Genomic DNA, 20,558 nt, shown 5'->3' on the forward strand with positions numbered 1-20,558 from the left:
GGGCGTGCGCGCGCACGCGCGCGCGCGTGTGTCTATAAGCACCGATCCCATGGGTGGTGTGATTGTTTATAACTAACTGTTTATAATAGGAAGATTCCATGGATCTGTGGATGTATATGTTGTTAGATGGTGCTTGTAAATATACAGGTGCATCTATGCATCTATGCGAGTTCATGGAGGCTTTTAAGATGTTTATATGTGTTTATGCATGGATACGGAAATGCTTTACTGTGGGTTTATGAATATAGGTGCTTGCGAGTATACGCATATACATATGCGTATGTGTATATACGTCGTGTGTGTGTGTGCGCGATCGGTTTCATAACGCGATCCAGTGCATCTCTTGGTCTGTCATCCACCACCACTGCGGAACCGATCACCCAAGGGCTTGACAGATTTACGGAAGTGTCAGCGAAGACTCTGTGCTGGCCTCCAGGCTGACGCCACTGGAAACTGAACTTCAGGCTAACAGTGCATGGATCACTGGGAAGCTCAACCCAGACAGAAAAAAACAGAAACTGTGACGCTCTGTTAAGGCAGTTTGAGAAAGTTGGTAACATTAATTCTGGCTAGTCACTGCGACCAATGAGCTGCCGACTCGTCTTGGGAAATCCTTGTCAGTCTGCCGTACCCCATGGGAGGAGAGGGGTGAAATGGCAACTGACAAAACCCACTACATCCTTAAACTATCTTGTCAGCAAATTCCTTACGAACCAAGAAACGAAAACAGAAAAAGAACTCATACTGGCAGGGCGTCGCCCAAGATAATAAGGCCCATAATACACCCAACTTCAAGTTTTCATCGTGGAACATACGAACGATGCGTGACAGGTCTGATTCAGCAAACCAGAAAGAAGAAGTGCGATTATATCGTGTGAATTAGAAAAACTATGATATCGATATTGCTGTCCTGAGTGAAGTCAGGTTAAAAGAGAGCGGTTCTATTAGAGAGTCCGGCTACAGCATTTACCGGATAGAAGTGCCCCATACGATAAATGACATTTTGATGACACTTAGGCTACCTTTATCAGAAGACCGTTGGTGTACCCTGATAGCTATATATGCTCCGACTATGACAAACTCTCAGGAAACTATTGATATATTCTCCCATCAGTAAGACTGCATCCGTACCAAAACGCGATAAAATCATACTCATGAGAGACTTTAACGCCAGTGTACGACAGGATTATATCACCTAGCCCAGAGCACTAGGGAAGTATGGATGCGGGAAAGTCAACTCAAATGGGGAGCTCCTCCTTTCACTTTGCACTGAGCATCAGCTTTGCATCACCAACACCTTCTTTAAACCCAAGCCTGTTTACAGGAACTCCTGGATGCACCCCAGAAGTAAACATTGCCACCTCATTGACTTTGTCATCACTCGTCAACGTGACCTCCGAGACATCCTGGACACAAGAGTAAAGAGGGGTGCAAACTGCAACACTGACCATATCATGATCCGGACACAAGCAAGATTCAAACTGAGACGCAAAATAAAGATAAAGACCCCCCCCCCTAAGAAGCTGGATGTCAACGGCTTGAAACGTCAAAATGTAAGAGAAGAGCTGGTGAATGCTCTCAATGAGAGATTTGCTAAACCAACTGGAGATGTAAACTCAGATTGGCTGCCCTTCAAAGAAACTGTTTATGAAACATCCAAAGAGTGCCTCGGGCTGGTCGGGAAACGCCATGAGGATTGGTTCGATTAGAACTGCGAAGAAATGAAGCAACTCATCAACCAGAGAAACGCCGAAAGAAGAATGTTGTTCAGGAACACTAGATCCATCAAAGTAAAGTACGCTAAGGCAAACAGCAAGCTCCAGAGCAGATGTAGGGAACTTAAGAACAGTTGGTGGATGGCTAAGACTGCGTAACTACAGATTCTGGCTGACACTAATGACATGAATGGTTTCTATGGGAGTATGAGAGCAGTCTAGGTCCCAAATGTAGCCCATCCCGATCAACTACTTGCAAACGACAATTCCACTTTCCTCATGATAAATGCGAGCTTCTAAAACGATGGACTGAGCATTTAAAAACATTGCTAAACGAGACGCTAGACATTGACGAACGAGCAATAATCAACCTGGAGCAGTTCCCGACACAGCACTGGATGGACAGATGCCCTGAGTCAGATGAAATCTGCAAAGCATGGCAAATGGCAAACCAGCTGGGTCTGACGGCATATACCCTGAGGTCATCAAGCGAGGAGGATAAAAACTACTTAGCACTCTCTGCACAACCGTACAGAGTGCCTGGACCACTGCAACTGTTCCTTAAGATTGGAAAGACGCACAGCTAGTGACCATATTCAAAAAGGGAGATCGCAGGCTGTGCGGTAACTACAGGGGTATATCACTGCCCTCAGTCCCTGGGAAATTGTTCGTTTATGTTCTCCCAAACAGGCTTACAGCGCACGCTGAAACCTTGATATCTGAGGTACAATGTGGATTCCGTGCAAACAGAGCCACAGCGGATATGATCTTCTCACCCAAACAGATCCAGGAAAAGTGTGTGGCGAAAAATATTGAGCTGTACATGATCTTTGTGGATTTTACGAAGGTTTTCGACACGGTGGATCGAAACACTCTTTTGGAAGTCTTGCTGAATCTTGGCTCTCCTGCACACTTCTCCAGTCTTGTCAGAGCCCTTCATTCAGGCATGAAAGCTACAGTTAAGCTGAAGGGCGAGCTCTCCGATCCGTTCGGTGTGCAGAATGGTGTCAGACAGGGCTGCGTCCTCGCTCCAACCCTCTTCTCACGTCTTTCGAAATTGTGATAAGGGTGTTTTTATACGATCTAGGCCGGGAGTAGACCTTTACAATGTCAATGCATACAAATCCGCAAATAGAACAACAAAGATATTCGTACAGCAGCTCATGTTTGGTGATGATAGTGCAAGAAAACCGAAATTATGTACGAACAATCCCCTCAATCACCAGCAACAAGCAAGCCAATTAAGATTCAAGACCAGGAGCTTTACAATGTCAGCAAATTCAAATACCTTGGGATCACGGTCATGAAAAACAACAAAATGGACGAGGAGTTTTCTACAAGAATGGCTAATGCCTCCATATCCTATGGAAAACTCAAACAGAGGGTCTGGCAGAATGGTATATATATACGTTTTATTTTTTATTACCGTATCTTTCTGTTAAGTTACATTATTGTTTCGGCTACCCGGCCGTTTTTTGGCGGTCTGTAACGCCCTTAGACTTTTACAGAAATGTTCGCTATTTTGGGATGAAAGAGTGGAAGAATGAATAAGGTCAGGGGCTGGGGTTGCGAGGAGGGCGGAAGAGGAAGAGAGAAACGACCACAGGTACACATACATGTCCGCCCTTGCGTGCATATATATGTGCATATATGCGCCTGCATGCATAGGAACCTGCGTTGTTCTTGTTTGCGTCAAATTTTCTTTAAGGTGTCAAATTTTCTTTAAGGTGCTAAGATTGGGTGCGTTTCTTTTAAGTATATATGTGTGTACGTGCGCATGTATGTACCCGTGGCCGCGACCGTTCGCTGACCCCCTCCAAACAATTAACAACAAAATAAAAACTAAAAATAAATATACCGAATCATAGCCCCCACCGCCTCCAAACATAAGAGAACAGCCAACAGCTCAAGACATACTTACCAAGAAATCACCTCACCAACGAGACGCTAAAATCTTTAACACTAAGACTCGAATTTTAAAGCACCCCTCCTCCTCCCACCCCCACATATTCCCCTTCCCCTCATGTATCTCTATGCCCTCAGCCACACAAGAAATGAACCTCCCAGACCCTCCCCCACAAGTTCTTTAAACCCCAAAACTAAAACATTATCGACATACCAAACACCCCCCCACCTTCCCTCCTTGTTCCCTTCCTCTCTTCCTCTTCCGCCCACCTCGCACCCCCCGACCTCATTCATTCTTCTACTCTTTCATCCCAAAATAGCGAACATTTCTGTAAAAGTCGCTATAGGCGGCCAAAAAAACGGCCGTGTAGCCGAAACAATAATGTAACTTAACAGAAAGATACGGTAATAAAAATAAAACGCATATTTGGTCTACAACAGTATTGAGCACTTTCTTCAGTTTGCATTAATTACCATCTGCACTAAACTATATATATATATATATATATATATATATATATATATATATATATATATAAAATTAAATAAAAATAAAAAGTCCTAGATATTACAAGTCAGTAAATGAAATTAAAATAGCTTACATAAGGTCCCTTAAAACCTCATACCAGATACATTGCGACCGAAGATGAAATAAAAAAACAGCATATGGGATACTAAATATAAGCGTATAAATATATATATATATATATATATATATATATATATATATATATATATATATATATATATCTATATATATATAATAAATAAAATAAAATAAAATAAAAAAAATATATACATAAAGAAATATTAAAAATAAAATATAATATAATAGGAAAGCAAATATTAGGGAGTAACCCCCTTGAACTAAAAATAAAAGAAACGAAAATGTTAGAGAATTAACAAAATAGATAAATTACCTCCCTTGGACAAACCAAGAATAACCGATCAGAAAAAGAAGCAATGCCAATAAGGAACAGAATAGGTCAATATCAATTTAACCACACATTTACTAAAAAATATACATTAAATAAAAAATTAAATAATTAGAAAATTCATATTAAAATAAAATAAAATAAAATATACAGAAACAGAAATTCCGCGTTTCAACCACTCTAGGATTCTTCAGGCTTATGCGAGAATTTTGTGGTTGTTTCGCGTTTTTATATACGTACCTTCTATTTAGTTTTTAGTGAGCCAATCAGCTTTCTAGTATCCAACGCACCCTCTCTAATCAGCCAATGAGCAGGAACTTACAGGACAAAGGCCCATTTGAACTCCGGTTGACCCGTTTCTCCGTGTGTACTATTTAGCGTAGATATCTAATGTCTTGACCTGTTTTAAATCTAGGTTAAATTTTTATTTATTTTTTATTTTTACTTTTTTATATTTTAGTATATATATATATATATATACATATATATATATATATATATATATATATATATATATATATATACCGTGTGATAGTTGATGTACATGCATGCTTATTTTTTTATTTGCTTATTTTCTATTGTTTTTGTTAGTTTTCCAAATTATTTTGTATCTCTATCAATGAGTCAATTTTATCATGTGAACACAGTTGTGCGCTATTTCTCTTTTAATAGATGATGGGGTTCTTTAAAGTATAGGATAGCAAATTTTTCATGAAAGCATAATCTACATGGATCGTCTAGGTCTCTACAGGTGTTTGCTTGTCTTACTATTTTCCATTCGACTACCGGCGAACTTCCGCTTTCCTTGAGTTCGCAGTATTTGTTTGCTAGCGTTGTTTTCGTTTATGTTTTTTTATTATTGAATGTACATTTGTGGTCATTATATCGAGTTTGGAAATCTAAAGAAGTCATATCTACGTAATATTTCTTGTTATTCGGGGTTTCTTTCGCAAATATTGTGACCTGGTAAACTATGCTTTTGGTTGGACATTTATTTTGAAGTGGACAAAGTGTGCGGTATCTACAGTTGCATTTATCTTGTTCGTTATTAGTAGTTTTAGTTTTATTTCTAGTATGGTTGTTGTTGTCCGGAGTTGGTTTCTTCTTCTTCTTCTTCTTCTTCTTCTTCTTCTTCTTCTTCTGCTTATTATTATTATTATTATTATTACTAGTTACATATGTGTCTTTTATGTTAGTTTTATTTTTGTCATGGTGTATACTTTTATTGTTTGTTTTGTTGCTGTTTTTATTGTTTATTTAATATTTTGTCATTATGTGCTTTAATTATCACCTCTAAATTTTCGTAGCAGCTGTAAGATACCTTTAGTGTATTTTATTGACAATTTTGTATAAGGTGTTTGTTGCGGGAAAGTGCTTTTCAATAAAATCTAGAAATTTCTTGCCAAATTGTTTTTAACATTTGAATGTATGGCGCCGTATACCAGATTATATTTCTTTTTCTTCTATTTTTAATTTTATTATAGTTATTGGTGTTTTTTTTTGCTTATATTTGATATCAATATTTTTGTATCCACTATTTTTAGGGCTGTTTCATAGATATTGGTTGACCTGTTAAATAAATTTTCATCGCTTAAGTTATTGCTGAGTCTACTTACGATCGATTTAGAAATCTGTTTTATAATTGATGGTGGGTGATTGGACTTAGACAAAATCAACTTGAGTGTACGATCGTTTCGGAAACGATATTCAATTTATTAAATTGCCAATAATTATTGACAATAATTGACCAAAGTTTAGTCTTGGAATATAATCACCTCATCAAGAAGAAAGGTGGGTGGGAGTTTTAGACACTAAAATAAAACTAGTATTTTTGTAGTAAGGCAGATGATCCTTATTGAGTTCTATTAAAAAAACACTTGTTTTAAGTTCAGTCAGTATATGTTTTGGCGCGCTGCTGTATCTTGTCTCCGAATTTTTAGCTAATGAGGAGATTATATTCGAAGCTAAAACCTTTATAAATTATTGTCAATAATTATCGTCGATTTAATAAAATAAATATCGTTTCTGAAACGATCGTACACTCAAGTCTATTTTGCTTTTGAAACTGATTCGTCATTTACAATTATTAATCATTATACTCAATATTAATATAGCTCTAATATACCTATTGGGCTTATTATATATCTATACTATGGGCATTGTTCTTCTAAAGGATTAACACATTTATTAATATGTCAATGCGTAAAGAATAGATGTTTTAAGGCCTACTTAGAAATAATTAGTATGTCATAGTTTCATGAAAATCTACATTAAATTAAACTGGAGTTAACCGACATTATTAGACTTCGCAAAAATCAATAGCAACAAATGAACAATAATAATAAATAATAACAATAAACGACACATTATTGAAAAGTCTATATGTTTCGTACTTTTCGTAAGGCAAACGGTTGATATGCCGTAAAACAAAGCGAAACAACAAAACACGTGATGTGATTCCGTCGATGCTGTCACATTGTTTAAATTCTCAAGTTGATGCTGATAGGATCAATCGACTGACAAGCAGGCATTATGTGAGCTGCCCGTTCACGCATATTAACAATCTGCTCCACATCAATGGAAAACTTTAAAGGGATACGAAATGTAAAAGTAAAATGACGCCAAGTCAAGGCTTTGTCCGACGGAGGGACCACTTATGACGTCCTCGTCATGATAAATTGCGATCGAGATATATTGCATAACTCTAACATTTTGAGCCGTTGCCAAACTTCACGAATTAAAATCTAATTTCCGACGACTCAACTCGCTTGACATATTGTGCGTTATGTGGACCACATCACTAAATAACAATATTCTTTTATTAGTTTTATTCGGACTAGTGTTCTCATCTTGAGTGTTATTTTCACAGCGTTTAAGTCGATCTACCCTCCAACCTTCTCTATCTTGTCGAACTTGGGAAATCTTTGCGTCGAATTCGAGAAGCTGCAAGAAATTTGGAAGGAAACTGTTTATTAAATCCACCAGGGGCAGATACTCTCGTTTCGCCAGCCATGAATGTGTAGAAATCATAACTAATTCGCAATTATTTTTTTTAGTGCGGCTCAAACTAAATTTTGAACTTTAAAACACTAGAATATTGTCACTTACTACAGATTTTTACCAATATTTTTTTCTCCACTACACCACGAGTCGTAGCGTAGACGATAAATAGATTTTCTTTTGCAGACAATGATTTCCGGCCAACATGAAATGGTAGCATCAAAAATTACTTTGGAATTTCAAAGAATTTACTCCAGTAAAATTCAACCTTCGTCGTCAACGCCTCAGCTATCGCGAGTTGGATTAAAAAAAAGGCTGATAATAAGTAATTCCAAGCTAAAAATGTATATGTACGTATACTTAACGGTTACTCACTTTACACCTGCTAAGGTGAACTGTTGCTTCTCTTTCAATGTTGAACCCTTAACATCTACTTTCACGAACTAAAAACCAAATCCAAACTGTTCTCGAGGTATATATATATATATATATATATATATATATATATATATATATATATATATATATATATCAATCTTACTACTTACAGACACCAGTGTTTCATCCTTATATATATATATATATATATATATATATATATATATATATATATATATATATATATACATGTATACATATATACATATATACACACATACACACACACACACACACATATATATATATATATATATATATATATATATATATATACACTAGCAAAAGTACCCGTCGTTGACTGAGTTCAAAAACAGCCTCCAGAAAATGGACTCTGACTTATGAAAGTATAATAGGTTATGAAAAGGAAGGGTTGTAAAGAGATAGCTTCGAATTTGGGGGTATCAAAAGCAAAGCAAAATATGATGAAAGTAAAAATAAAATAGATAAACCCCATAATCTATTATACCATGCCTGTTCACACTGAAACACTTATCACAATATTCTGTGGATCTATATTAAAAAAAAACTTGTTAAACTTTGTGACGTATTTCCATTCTATGGAGGTCAGGTGCGAACGAACACTCCATAATTTTATTATACAATATTTCTTCAAACTGAAACATAATTATCAAAATATACTTACGCAGATAGATATCAAAAGTCTTTATTAAAGTTTGTGCTTATTTCCATTCTATGGAGGCCAGGCGTGATCGCAGACCCCACAATTTTATTATACCATCCCTATTTAAGTTAAAACATACTCATCAAAGTATTCTTATGTGCATATATCAAAAACACTTCAAAATGTTTTTTTTTCTATTTTTAAATTTTTTTATTTCCATACTTTGTGGACCAGGCGCGAACGAAGACCCCACAATTTTAATAAACCACCGTTCTGCCAGATCAAACATACCCATTCCTGTGTCTCGATACATCTTCTATCATTATATGTAATCAGTTTTTTTTTATAGTAAACCATATATGAGCCTATTCGTGACCAGACACACACGCATACACACACACACGCCCACACACAGACACACACACATTCAGCTTTATGTTAAAGATATTATTTTTAAAATATAATTATCCACTAACACGTGATTCGTCGTCTACGATTCGTCAGACGACGAAACACGTGTCAGTGGATAATTACAATTTAAAAATAGTATATATATATATATACCGCTCCCCATGTGGGGGTACCAAATTGGTTAAAGGGAAAATTATTCCAGCTTGCATTTATGTAAAAATGCGCTTTCGTAAATAATTGAATTCATTCAAAACATATCGCAAAAAAAAAAAAACAAACAACATTTATATATGCATACATATATATGTACATGCATATATATATATGTATATATATATGTATACATGCATATATATATATATATATATATATATATATATATCAAGTTTATACGCTTTAGACCAAACATTCAAAGTAAAGTTGGGTAGAGACGGTCCACACACACGTAGATAGTGTATATATATATATATATATATATATATATATATATATATATATATATATATATATATATATATATATATATATTAAATATTTATATATATATATATACATATATACATACATACCTATGTATATATATATATATATATATATATATATATATATAAGTATGTATATCAAGTTTCAAGCCTTTACTACCAAAACATTAAGAGTAAAGTTGGGTAGAGACGTTCCACATACACGCAGATAGTATCACTGATACACGTGCACACACACGCACAAACACACATACACACATCTGTATATATATATATATATATATATATATATATATATATATATAAATGCCACTGCCCTAAATTTCTAAATTGCTATCATGCACCGTGTAGAAACAATGCATACAATATTAAGCGTGATAGTTACATGAAACCACTAATCTAATAAGAAACCATAGACAGGAATAATTAATTAATGAACACTCGTTTTACAAAGGTATATGGTAATCGCATATCTCTGAGCATATCATGAAGTTTGTTTTAATAATTTTTAAATAAAAAAATGCGGGCTTTTAATATCCATGCCAAAGCGAGAGAAAACTAATTTTATAGTTATGGAGATAATTATTTTATTCTAATAAACAAATCCCGCATATAGATTAATGATGCTTACTTAGAAATAGATGGTTACAGCAGTTTGCAAGTAGAATTTGATGTTTTGTAGAGCTTATAATTTGATGTTTTGTAGAGCTTATAATTTTATCTTTCAGCATATAAACCCATTTCATCTTGTCTTCTTATTACCGTAATTCTAGAAAACATACATCTTCTTTGGAAAGTATTTTCAACAAGAGCTATTCTCCAAGACAAGCCTTCTTTTTTCTTAACTAAATAACTAAAAACAAAAACAAAATAAAACATATTAATTCCTAGAAAAACGGGAGTGGTATCAGTAAAACCAGCGAACATTTTTTTTGTAAACTAGAATTCATTTTTCCTCATAGGCCCTACGATTTCCAATGCACATTTGATAGCATCTTTTGATGCCACGGTCGTAAAACTCCGGGACTCGCTTTGTCACTCAAATCTCTGTTGCCACACTGAAATCGACTTGCTTACATCAACTGCATCGGTTTTGCAAACGGTGAAAGGTGCTCCTGTATGTTAATTGGTTCAGTTTTTTAACACCTGGGGATTCAATGACGCATCTCTGCTTCTGACGCATGTCCATTACAAGCGTTGCTTTCTTACAGTCTCACACAGTCAATATTTGAAATACATTTGAGAAACTTTCAAGTTATTAACGCATAAAGGCAGTCATTATAGACATGCTATTTACAATCCCCCCCCCCCGATTTATACGAGCGGAATAAAAAATAGGAGTTATTACTTTTGGAACACGTATTGCATTTTCTAATACAATCTTAAGTCTAATAAACTTCTCTCCGTGTTGTTGAGGTGATCTTGCTTTATCTCTTATTTCTGGTACAATATGACGAGGTTTCTAAGATTTTAGCTCAAAGGTATTAATTTTAAAGAAATCCGCAAATTTTACATGTACATTCGATTCTTGCCACAGATATTGGACGCTTTTTTCTGGCGAATCGTTATTTTCTTCATAGAAAAATCATTGTTCCTAATAAGACCACCTTCTAAAGAAACAGGTTTATTTCGATCAATCTATGATAGCAATTCGAAAGATTGGCTACCTATTTTTAACTAAACATTCAAGAACTACGAAGACAATGGTGGTAGCATTAAAACTTAAACCTTTTACATCAATATCTGCAACGGAAAGATGAACTTTTCAGGTTATAAATGCATGCCTTCACTCAGCATAATAATGTAATTTGCAAACCCCTCTATGAAATGAAAATACGAAGCTTTACAATTAGAACGTCCATCGCATTAAACAAAAGTGACATTTATTTAAATTAATTAATTCATATTTTAAATAAAAATCAATACTTTATTACGTGTATATGCAATTTAATATTAAAAGAAGAATTTGATATTTAAATTAGAAGGTGGAAGACATTAATGTTAGCCTTCCGAAATTATAAATGAAAAAAAAGTAATGTCATATTTATTATATCTTAAAGAACGAAGTTGTTAATTTACCTCTTTATGTTTTTATTTAAACGGGCCACCGTTATTTAATCAAAATGCTAAATAACATGTTACAATACTATCTATATAGCAGAGATATAGTTTATATATTTATATATAGTATACATGAACGATTCATACACATATTTTAATGACAAACTGTACAATTTTTTTAATTAGTCATATTAAATTATATTATTCAATTGTAATTGTATTGTACTAATTTGTCTATATATGCGATAGTCTCGTAATAAATTTAACTAATACGAATAAATCTGCGAGCAACTCACTAAAAACCTATCTTATATTAAATAAACATCGTTCGTTAATAATCTTTCTAACATGTATAAATAAGAAAAGGAAGGAGAAAAACAAGTGCTGGCTTGCTTGTTCGCTTTTTCTCTCTCTTTCTCTTTCTCTTTCTTTTTCTTTCTTTCTCTCTCTTCAACCTCATTCCCTCGATTCGGTTAACAACGACGGAATGTTTATTGTTTTTACATTTAATGATTGTTTTTATGCCGTAAACACAGTGTTTTCCATGTGTGTTTATATATAGCGTAGATAAACGTTTCTTGTACATTTATTATAATGCTTAAATCGTATAACAATTTTGAAATATTTTATAATAAACAATCAGGGCCACCCGATATTGCTCGGGACCATATACAATCATGTGAAAATTGAAAGTGATACTTAACATACCTGTTATTCTTAGTATAGAGGATGTTTTGTGCCTGTATCAGAAGCTATCTCGAGAAGAACAATATTTTACCTACTCTAGGACGGGTATCACAAAACATATGTATGAAATAATTGTACCTTCCCTAGGACAGGGAATTTACAGCATGTCTATGAAGTAATTTTGTCTTTCCTAGAACGGGTAATGTACAACACATATTAAAAATAATTTTACTTACTAACAGACTGGTAATGTAAATACATATATGAATTTCTGGAGACCTCCAGAGCACTTTTAAAAGCAAAATAATCATGCTTCCTTCTACTCACCACCACCATCACTACCACCGTTTGAAACCGAAATAACGCATTATTACAAAATAAACACATTTGTATTTTGTTTAAAATTTATATTGGAATTTATAAATATGTTTCGAAGGTGAACTTCATCTTCAGTATGTAATTTTTTTCCATGTTGTTGGAGCATATTATCAGCATGTAGAAGTCCGTTTGTTGTTTTCACGGTAGTCTTTGCAAGTGCTGTAACGGTACGTTGGTCATGCAACTTATTTGGTAACCATGCGTTGTTTCTTCTTCAAACGTATCTATACGTATTTCATTTTATTCAAATTCAACCAACGCTTCTATAAAAGGAACACAAACCTTAACCTGAATTTTGCGTGACCAACATACCGTTACAGCACTTGAAAAGACTACTGTGAAAACAAAAAAACATACCCTACATGCTGATAATATACCCCAACAACAACATTGCAAAAAAAGTCATACTGAACATGAAGTTTACCTTCGAAATATATTTATAAATTCCAATATAAATTATAAACAAAATAAATATTTGTTTATTTTGTAATGATGCGTTGTTTCGGCTTTAAACGTATCGAATACGTATTTATTTTAATGAATTAAGTAATTTCACATTGTAAACTGCTTGACTCATTTCCGGGACTGACTACATACACCCACTCCTCTCTTGGAAATATATTATTGAAGTAATTTTGAGATCGTAAAGTGCTACAGACATTTTAGGAACCGACTCCACATCCTTCTCCCACTCTTTTAATATATATGAAATAAAGTGCTTTTGAGGTCGTAAACTCCTTCCAGGTCTGACTTCATATTCTCGTTGCCACTTTTTAAAGTATATATGAAATAAAGCAATTTTGGTGATCGTGAACTATTTCGGGATTGTACTCCATAGCCATACCTCTAAAAAAATATATATGAAACAAGTACATGTTTTGTTAAGAAGTTCAAATTCAAATAAACCTCACAAATCGAGTTATCTTCTATTACTTTTGGTAAAGAAGATTACAGAAATAGTAGTAAGTGTCAAATATCAGCCTGATTCATATACTAATCATGAGTTATTTTGTAAATCACAAAAGATTGTATAAATAAATTTTATCAAAAAAAAAGATAACCCCAGATTTTCACAACAAATATTATAATTGCAATGCATGAATTGTAAAAAATATGAAGTTGTTAATATTTGTGTGTATTGAGATCATACGTATAGAAAGTATCGACACAAAAGCTTATGAAAGTTTAAAACGAATGTTTAAAAAGGAAGTGTCCTCTATAGTGTCATATCTGACCGAATGGTTAATTGTAGGCATAGACCAATTCATACCATCTAAAAAATTCCAACAAAAACCTAACAGCCAGCCATGGTTCTCCCCAGAATGTGCTGCTGCTATCGCACACAGAAATCACTTTTTCCATAGCTACTAACGTAATAGATGCACTGAGACTAAAGCTGCTTTCAGGACTGCAAGCAACCACTGTAAAAGAGTAATAAAAATGCAAGAGAGCTATATGCCCAGTCTGTTAAATCCAAGGTAGCTGATCAGCGGCTTGGATCCCACCAGTTTTGACAAATAACAAATAGGATCCTGAACAGAAGTGTGCGTTCTATCCCAACCATTATCAATGGACCAGAGGTCATCTCGTCAGTGTCAGACAAGGCCAAACTATTTGCAAATAACTTTGCAGCTAATTCTACCCTATGCGACGAAGGCCATCAACTCCCCATATTTCCTCCTATAACACAGAACAAGCTAGGTAACATACAAATATCAGTGCATGAGGTCGCCAAGCTAATCAGTAACTTAGATTCCAGTAAAGCAACTGGCCCTGGTGGCATCCCAATTATAGTGTTAAAAAAGTTTCAACCAGAACTTACTCCCATACTTACGAAACTATTTAAGCGCTGCCTTAAGGAGAATTGCTTTCCGGCTCCCTGGAAGACCTCATCAGTTTGCCCTGTATTTAAGAATTCAGGTGATGAGTCATCTCCCTCTCAGTACAGACCTATAAGTCTCCTGTGTGTTATGAGTAAGTTGCTGGAATCCATATTAAATAGAGAAATAGTCAACAACCTCAGCAGGAATAACCTTTTTAGTGACACAATATGGTTTCCGCTCTGCAAGATCTACCGCAGATGTGCTGACGGTTATATCCCACAGGATTAGTGAATCTCTTGACAAAGGCTTCCTTTCTAGAGCAATTGCTCTTGACATATCAAAGGCCTTCGACAAGGTATGGCATAAGGGTCTACTTCACAAGATTTCCACTTACGGTATGACTGGAAATGTTTTCTTAATCATTAAATCATTTCTCGCCGATAGGCTCATAAGAGTAGTGGTAGATGGACAAAAATCGGAGGCCTGCAATATAAATGCTGGAGTCCCTCAGGGGTCAATCCTGGGCCCAACTCTCTTCCTGATATACATCAATGACCTCCCTAAACACATACTTAAATCATTCGTTGACATCTATGCTGATGACACGACCATCTACGGCAACACATCAAAGGCTGTAAATGACAAAGTTTCCCCTGATTCTCTCTACTCTGATCTCGAGCGCGTGGTTCAGTGGGGGGAAGATGTGGCTGGTTAGCTTTTATGCATCCAAAACCAAACTCCTATCCTTACATCATCAACGCTCTGGCATCAATTGTGATGGATGGCTCTCGTCTGGGTGAGACCCCGTGTTTTGACAAGCTTCTGGGGTTGACCTTTACTCCTGATCTGAAATGGAACACGTACATCAAGTCTGTTGCCAAGGTTGCTGGAAAGATGGTGGGATACTTCTACCGCTCCGGAAGATATCTCACTACTGATGCAATTCTTTAAGCCTAGTACGTCCAAGGATGGAATACTGCTGCCATATCTGGGCAGGAGCTGCTAAAACAGCCTATCCTGCCTTGACAGAGTAGAAAATAGACTTCGTGGCATAGTGGGGGATGCCCTTTTCTCTACCCTGCAACCTCTCTCCCACAGAAGAGACGTTGCGAGCCTATCCTTGTTTTATCGTTATGTCCATGGCAGGTGCTCGTCTGAACTCCAATCTCTGCCCCCCTCGCCAATCTTTCACGAAAAACACCCGTCTAGCTGAATCCACTGTCAAAAATTTCCCTCACTTTATATCTGTGCCTGAATCAAAACGCGGATTCCATGAACAAAGCTTCTTTCTTAGAACTGCACGCCTGTGGAAATCTGTCTGCTTCCCACCTGACTACAACTTGGATGTCTTAAGTCCAACGTTAACAAATTCCTAATGAACCGCCCCCTTAAGTAAACACTTCATCAAATCTCCACACTAACGTAATGTACTTGCAATAACCCTTATCCATGAGTTGCTTCCGGGCCTTGATAAATGGTGATCACTGTGTAAAAAAAGAAAATTAAATGTAAATGGTATTTTTTTAAGTATTTGTATAAGTTGCTAACAGAAAGACGAAAACATATAGGAAAATTCTAGTCATGTTACTACATTAATAAAAATAATTTTAAACTTTAAACGCTCTCTCTCTCTTTCTCTCTCTCTCTCTGTAAAAGCAATGAGACGATGTTTGATGGTGGTAGTCACGAATGCCGTCTTATTTTCGTCCACCGCCTTTAAAACTGCGGCCAACATTCGGACATACTACTACTACTAAATTTATTGTTATTATTATTACTACTACTCATGTACGACGACGATGGTGGCTGCGACTGCTACTACTTCAAAAGCTGATTCCGTTGTCCAGCCGTCAGAGGAGAGGGGCAACGAAAAAAGAGAAAAAAGAAGAGCCTAATTCTCTCTCCCTTTCTCCACATTTTATGTTTTAATTTTTACAAGTATAGAAAGTGTCTACAAAAAATCTTGTGAAATAAATTTCTATATCAATTGTATTTTTAATACATTATTTTTTATAAATTACTACGAGAAAGACGGAAATCTATAAATTTTTTGTAAAATTATTACATAGTAACATTAAAAAGTCAAGAATATGGGAATGTAAAGAAAAAGGAAATGGTAAAGATCGAAACCGCAACACTGGCATTAGAAGCCAGTCACGTTATACACAGCACCAAAAGTACAACCGATTTAAAAGTGTTGTAAAATAACTAAATAAATAGATATGTTTTACAAGACGTACTCATCCATAGAACGATACCATTGCGCTACGCTTGGCAAGTCGTGATTTCTGTCGATTTTGACCCCGATTTGTGAACCCCTTTGCATTTATTTTAACCGAGTACATCCCTCCAGTAAAATTCTGCACCAAAATATAGTCTTTTAAGCTACTGCATGCCGTCTAGCGACTTTCCGTCTGGGAGGAGATACTATTTCAAAAACGGAGACAGACACACACAAGCAAACTGAGAGATGTAGTGAAATTTATATATTAGATAAATTTTATTCAATTCTAATCTTATGTTATATTTTGTCTATAAATGTACAGCAGTTTTGTAATAAATAAAATTATCAGGTTGGCAAAAAGCTTTTGCAGTTTTTAACATTTAAATTCAAGTGAACATATCAGTTCAAACAAAACATATTGATAGAAATAAGCATGAGCAGATTCATCACACATTTGCCAACGTAAAGCAAGTCTATTTATGCCAATAACGTAAAATCTTGCATTCTTGTGGTGATGAGGTCGCTGAAAGTGCTTTTGCTATTGCTTAGTTTTTTTTTTAACCATCTCTCATCTAGAATGTTGTGGAGATGCGTGAAAAAGTCGTAGTCGGTATGTGAGAGATCTGGATAGTTTTTAGCCCAGTTCGTTCATGTTCTGTTGATTCTGATGGTTTATTATGGTCAGTGTACAACGTGCAGTTGGACATTGTTATGGAGAATTGGGATTTTTCTGTTGACTAATGCTGGGTGTTGTCGAAGTTTCTTATATATTTCATCAATTTATTGACAGAACATTTCCACCGTAATTGTTTCACCTACAGACAAAAAACTGTAATAAAGGAGAACGGTCTCAGTCAGCTAGACGGTCAGCATGGCGTTGTTTAGGTTCAAAACGAGGTATGGGAAGTGTCGTGAACCTTCGTCGGTGTCTAACCACTGAGCTTAGCATCGCCGGGTGTCATAAGTAATCCACTTTTTTTATCGCAAGCCAAAATTCAGTCGAGCAACGTATTGTTCTCGTTCTGTAAAAAAAAGGGGAAAATGACACTTCATACAGGTGTTTCTATTTATGAGGCATCCATTTATCATGTATTTTTGTCATTCTAATCTCTGCAGTCTGCTGTAAACTCTGTTATGTGGCAGTCATCTGCACCAACAAAGGTTAGCAGTAATACCAAAAAGTGTGGTTGGTTCTACACAAAGCCTTCACCACTATAAACAAATCATCTGTGTGGATTTCCGAGCAACTTAGTTGTTGTGACAGAACCTCATACTTCGAAACGACGGGAGAGTCAATCATATATAAACATATATACACATATATAAGGATATTATTTTTGAATAAATATAATGAATTATTTAGTACCTACAGGCAATAGTGTTTTATACTTATCAGTGTAAGAAGCGATAATTACCGTCTGTTAGGAAATTTATACCTAGTCAAAAAGTCGCACTTGACTCTGTAGTTCTACTCTTAATCCATCAGAAATTAACAGTAGAATTTAGGGAAAGTAATTAACTACGAATGTCATACCACCGATCATAAAGAGTAAACCCTTAGAGAGAATTCAACGGCAGTATGTCGGAGTATTGCAGTTTCGCTGAGGTTGTTAATTCCCTTAATAGTACTAAACATTTTTATTAAAAGGACCCTCATAATAATAATGGTTTTAAATAAAGTTTACTTGTTATTTTCATGTCTAGACACGCTATTGTTACATGCTTATGCAATCATCAGTGTAGAAATTAAAGGAAATTATATATCACCACAAAAGACTCATAAATGGGGCTGACGAAAGTGCGGCATACTGGATTAACTATAGATCTAATTTGGTTGGATTTGAAACCGACGTTGTTCTGATCACTTAAATGAAGATATTGATAAATAAAAATTACTCAATAATCTATAATGTTTTCTGATAAATTGAGCATCTGTTGAGGTTCTATCCCGCTAGCTTTACTTATACACATAATACGCAGCCTAAAATACGCATAAATAGTATATTTTAATTCATACAGAAACTGAGACATGTGCATGTGAGTATTATCTTTTTTCTAAACAGTTCACTTCTTGTAAGTAAAAAAAAAATACTCCAGTTGAGATCGAAACCTAAACCTAAAGACAGTGAGTAAGTACAATAACCATAACACCAGCTTCAAATGATCTTTACAAAGTAACATCAAACCTACTAATTTTTAACATAAAGAAGCTGTTGTGGTTCAGGGCCGCTCATGCGCATTCGTGAAGAAGTTGACAAAGGGATAAAAATCCGATAACTCTCAAGTAGCAATTTTTTTAAATTTTGACCATTAGCAGCTATTTTAGCGGATAATTACCGATTAAAAAGTTTTCCACATATCTGAATACTCTGTATACAAAATTTCCTGTTTGTAGATCAAACATTCGTTTAATATATAGGTTGAGAAGTGTCTTCACACACATTCTCACTCACAAAAATCACCCACCATACAAGTATATTTTCATGTTTGAGCAAAATAGCTGCACACTGAACATGCATTTTTACATTAATCGCATAAAATTAACAAATTTATTCTAAATGTTTAGATATTTATAAAGAATCAGAATCGGAACCGGTAATTGTATCTGAATCGGGAAAAATACTGGAATCATCACATCACTAATTTATATATATATATATATATATATATATATATATATAATATTATCAATATTATCAATATTTTTATACCTACATATATTACTGTTTCATATTTACGAAGTCATTAGAACCCCAGTCTCAAAATAATCCTTGACTTGCTGGTACTAGAAATTAGTAAAAGAATTAAGGGAAATTAAGTATGTTTAAATCTTAAATCAACATGCATACACGATAAACGATAATATACTATTATCTAAAAGGAATTTTGTTTTTTGTTTTTTTCATTTTTCTTAAACTTTTTCTTCTAGGGGATGGGACATCCAACCAGATGTCTGACATTTACCCCTATTTTAGTGAGTCCAACCAAGAGATCTTTTCAGGATTCTAGCCGTCCCTTTCAGTGCAATCGTTTGTATTTCACTTGCACTTGGTTCACCAGGTATGCTTGCTATGTACTTTTTAAAGTACTTTTTCATAAGCCCAGTTGCTCCTATGATGACTGGTATAATTGAAACGTCTTTTAATTTCCAATTTCGTTTCATTTTTGTCAGTGTACGTGTCCGTGTGTGTGAGTTCATTGCTTACTGACTCGAAAACGACTACTTTATGTGCCTGGCAGTATTTTTTTTTTTTTTTTTTTTTTTACACAGTGATCACCACTTATCAAGGCCCGGAAGCCACTCAGGGATAAGGGTTATTGCAAGTACATTACGTTAGTGTGGAGATTTGATGAAGTGTTTAATTAAGGGGGCGGTTCATTAGGAATTTGTTAACATTGGACTTGAAGACATCAAAGTTGTAGTCCGAGGGGAACCAGGCAGACGGAACAGAGTTCCATAGGCGTGCAGTTCTAAGAAAGAAGCTTTGTTCATGGAATCCGCGTTTTGATTCAAGCACAGATATAGAGTGGGGGAAATTTTTCACAGTGGATTCAGCTAGACGGGTGTTTTTCGTGAAAGATTGGCGAGGGGGGACCAGAGATTGGAGTTCAGACGAGCACCTGCCATGGACATAACGATAAAAGAAGGATAGGCTCGCAACGTCTCTTCTTTGAGAGAGAGGTTGCAGGGTAGAGAAAAGGGCATCCCCCACTAAGCCACGAAGTCTATTTTGTACTCTGTCAAGGCAGGATAGGCTGTTTTTAGCAGCTCCTGCCCAGATATGGCAGCAGTATTCCATCCTTGGACGTACTTGGCTCTTATATAGATAGAGAATTGCATCAGTAGTGAGATATCTTCTGGAGCGGTAGAAGG

The sequence above is a fragment of the Euprymna scolopes genome, chromosome 18 (genome assembly GCF_053919585.1).
Source record: "Euprymna scolopes isolate OS-2025 chromosome 18, ASM5391958v1, whole genome shotgun sequence".
Classification (NCBI taxonomy): domain Eukaryota; kingdom Metazoa; phylum Mollusca; class Cephalopoda; order Sepiida; family Sepiolidae; genus Euprymna; species Euprymna scolopes.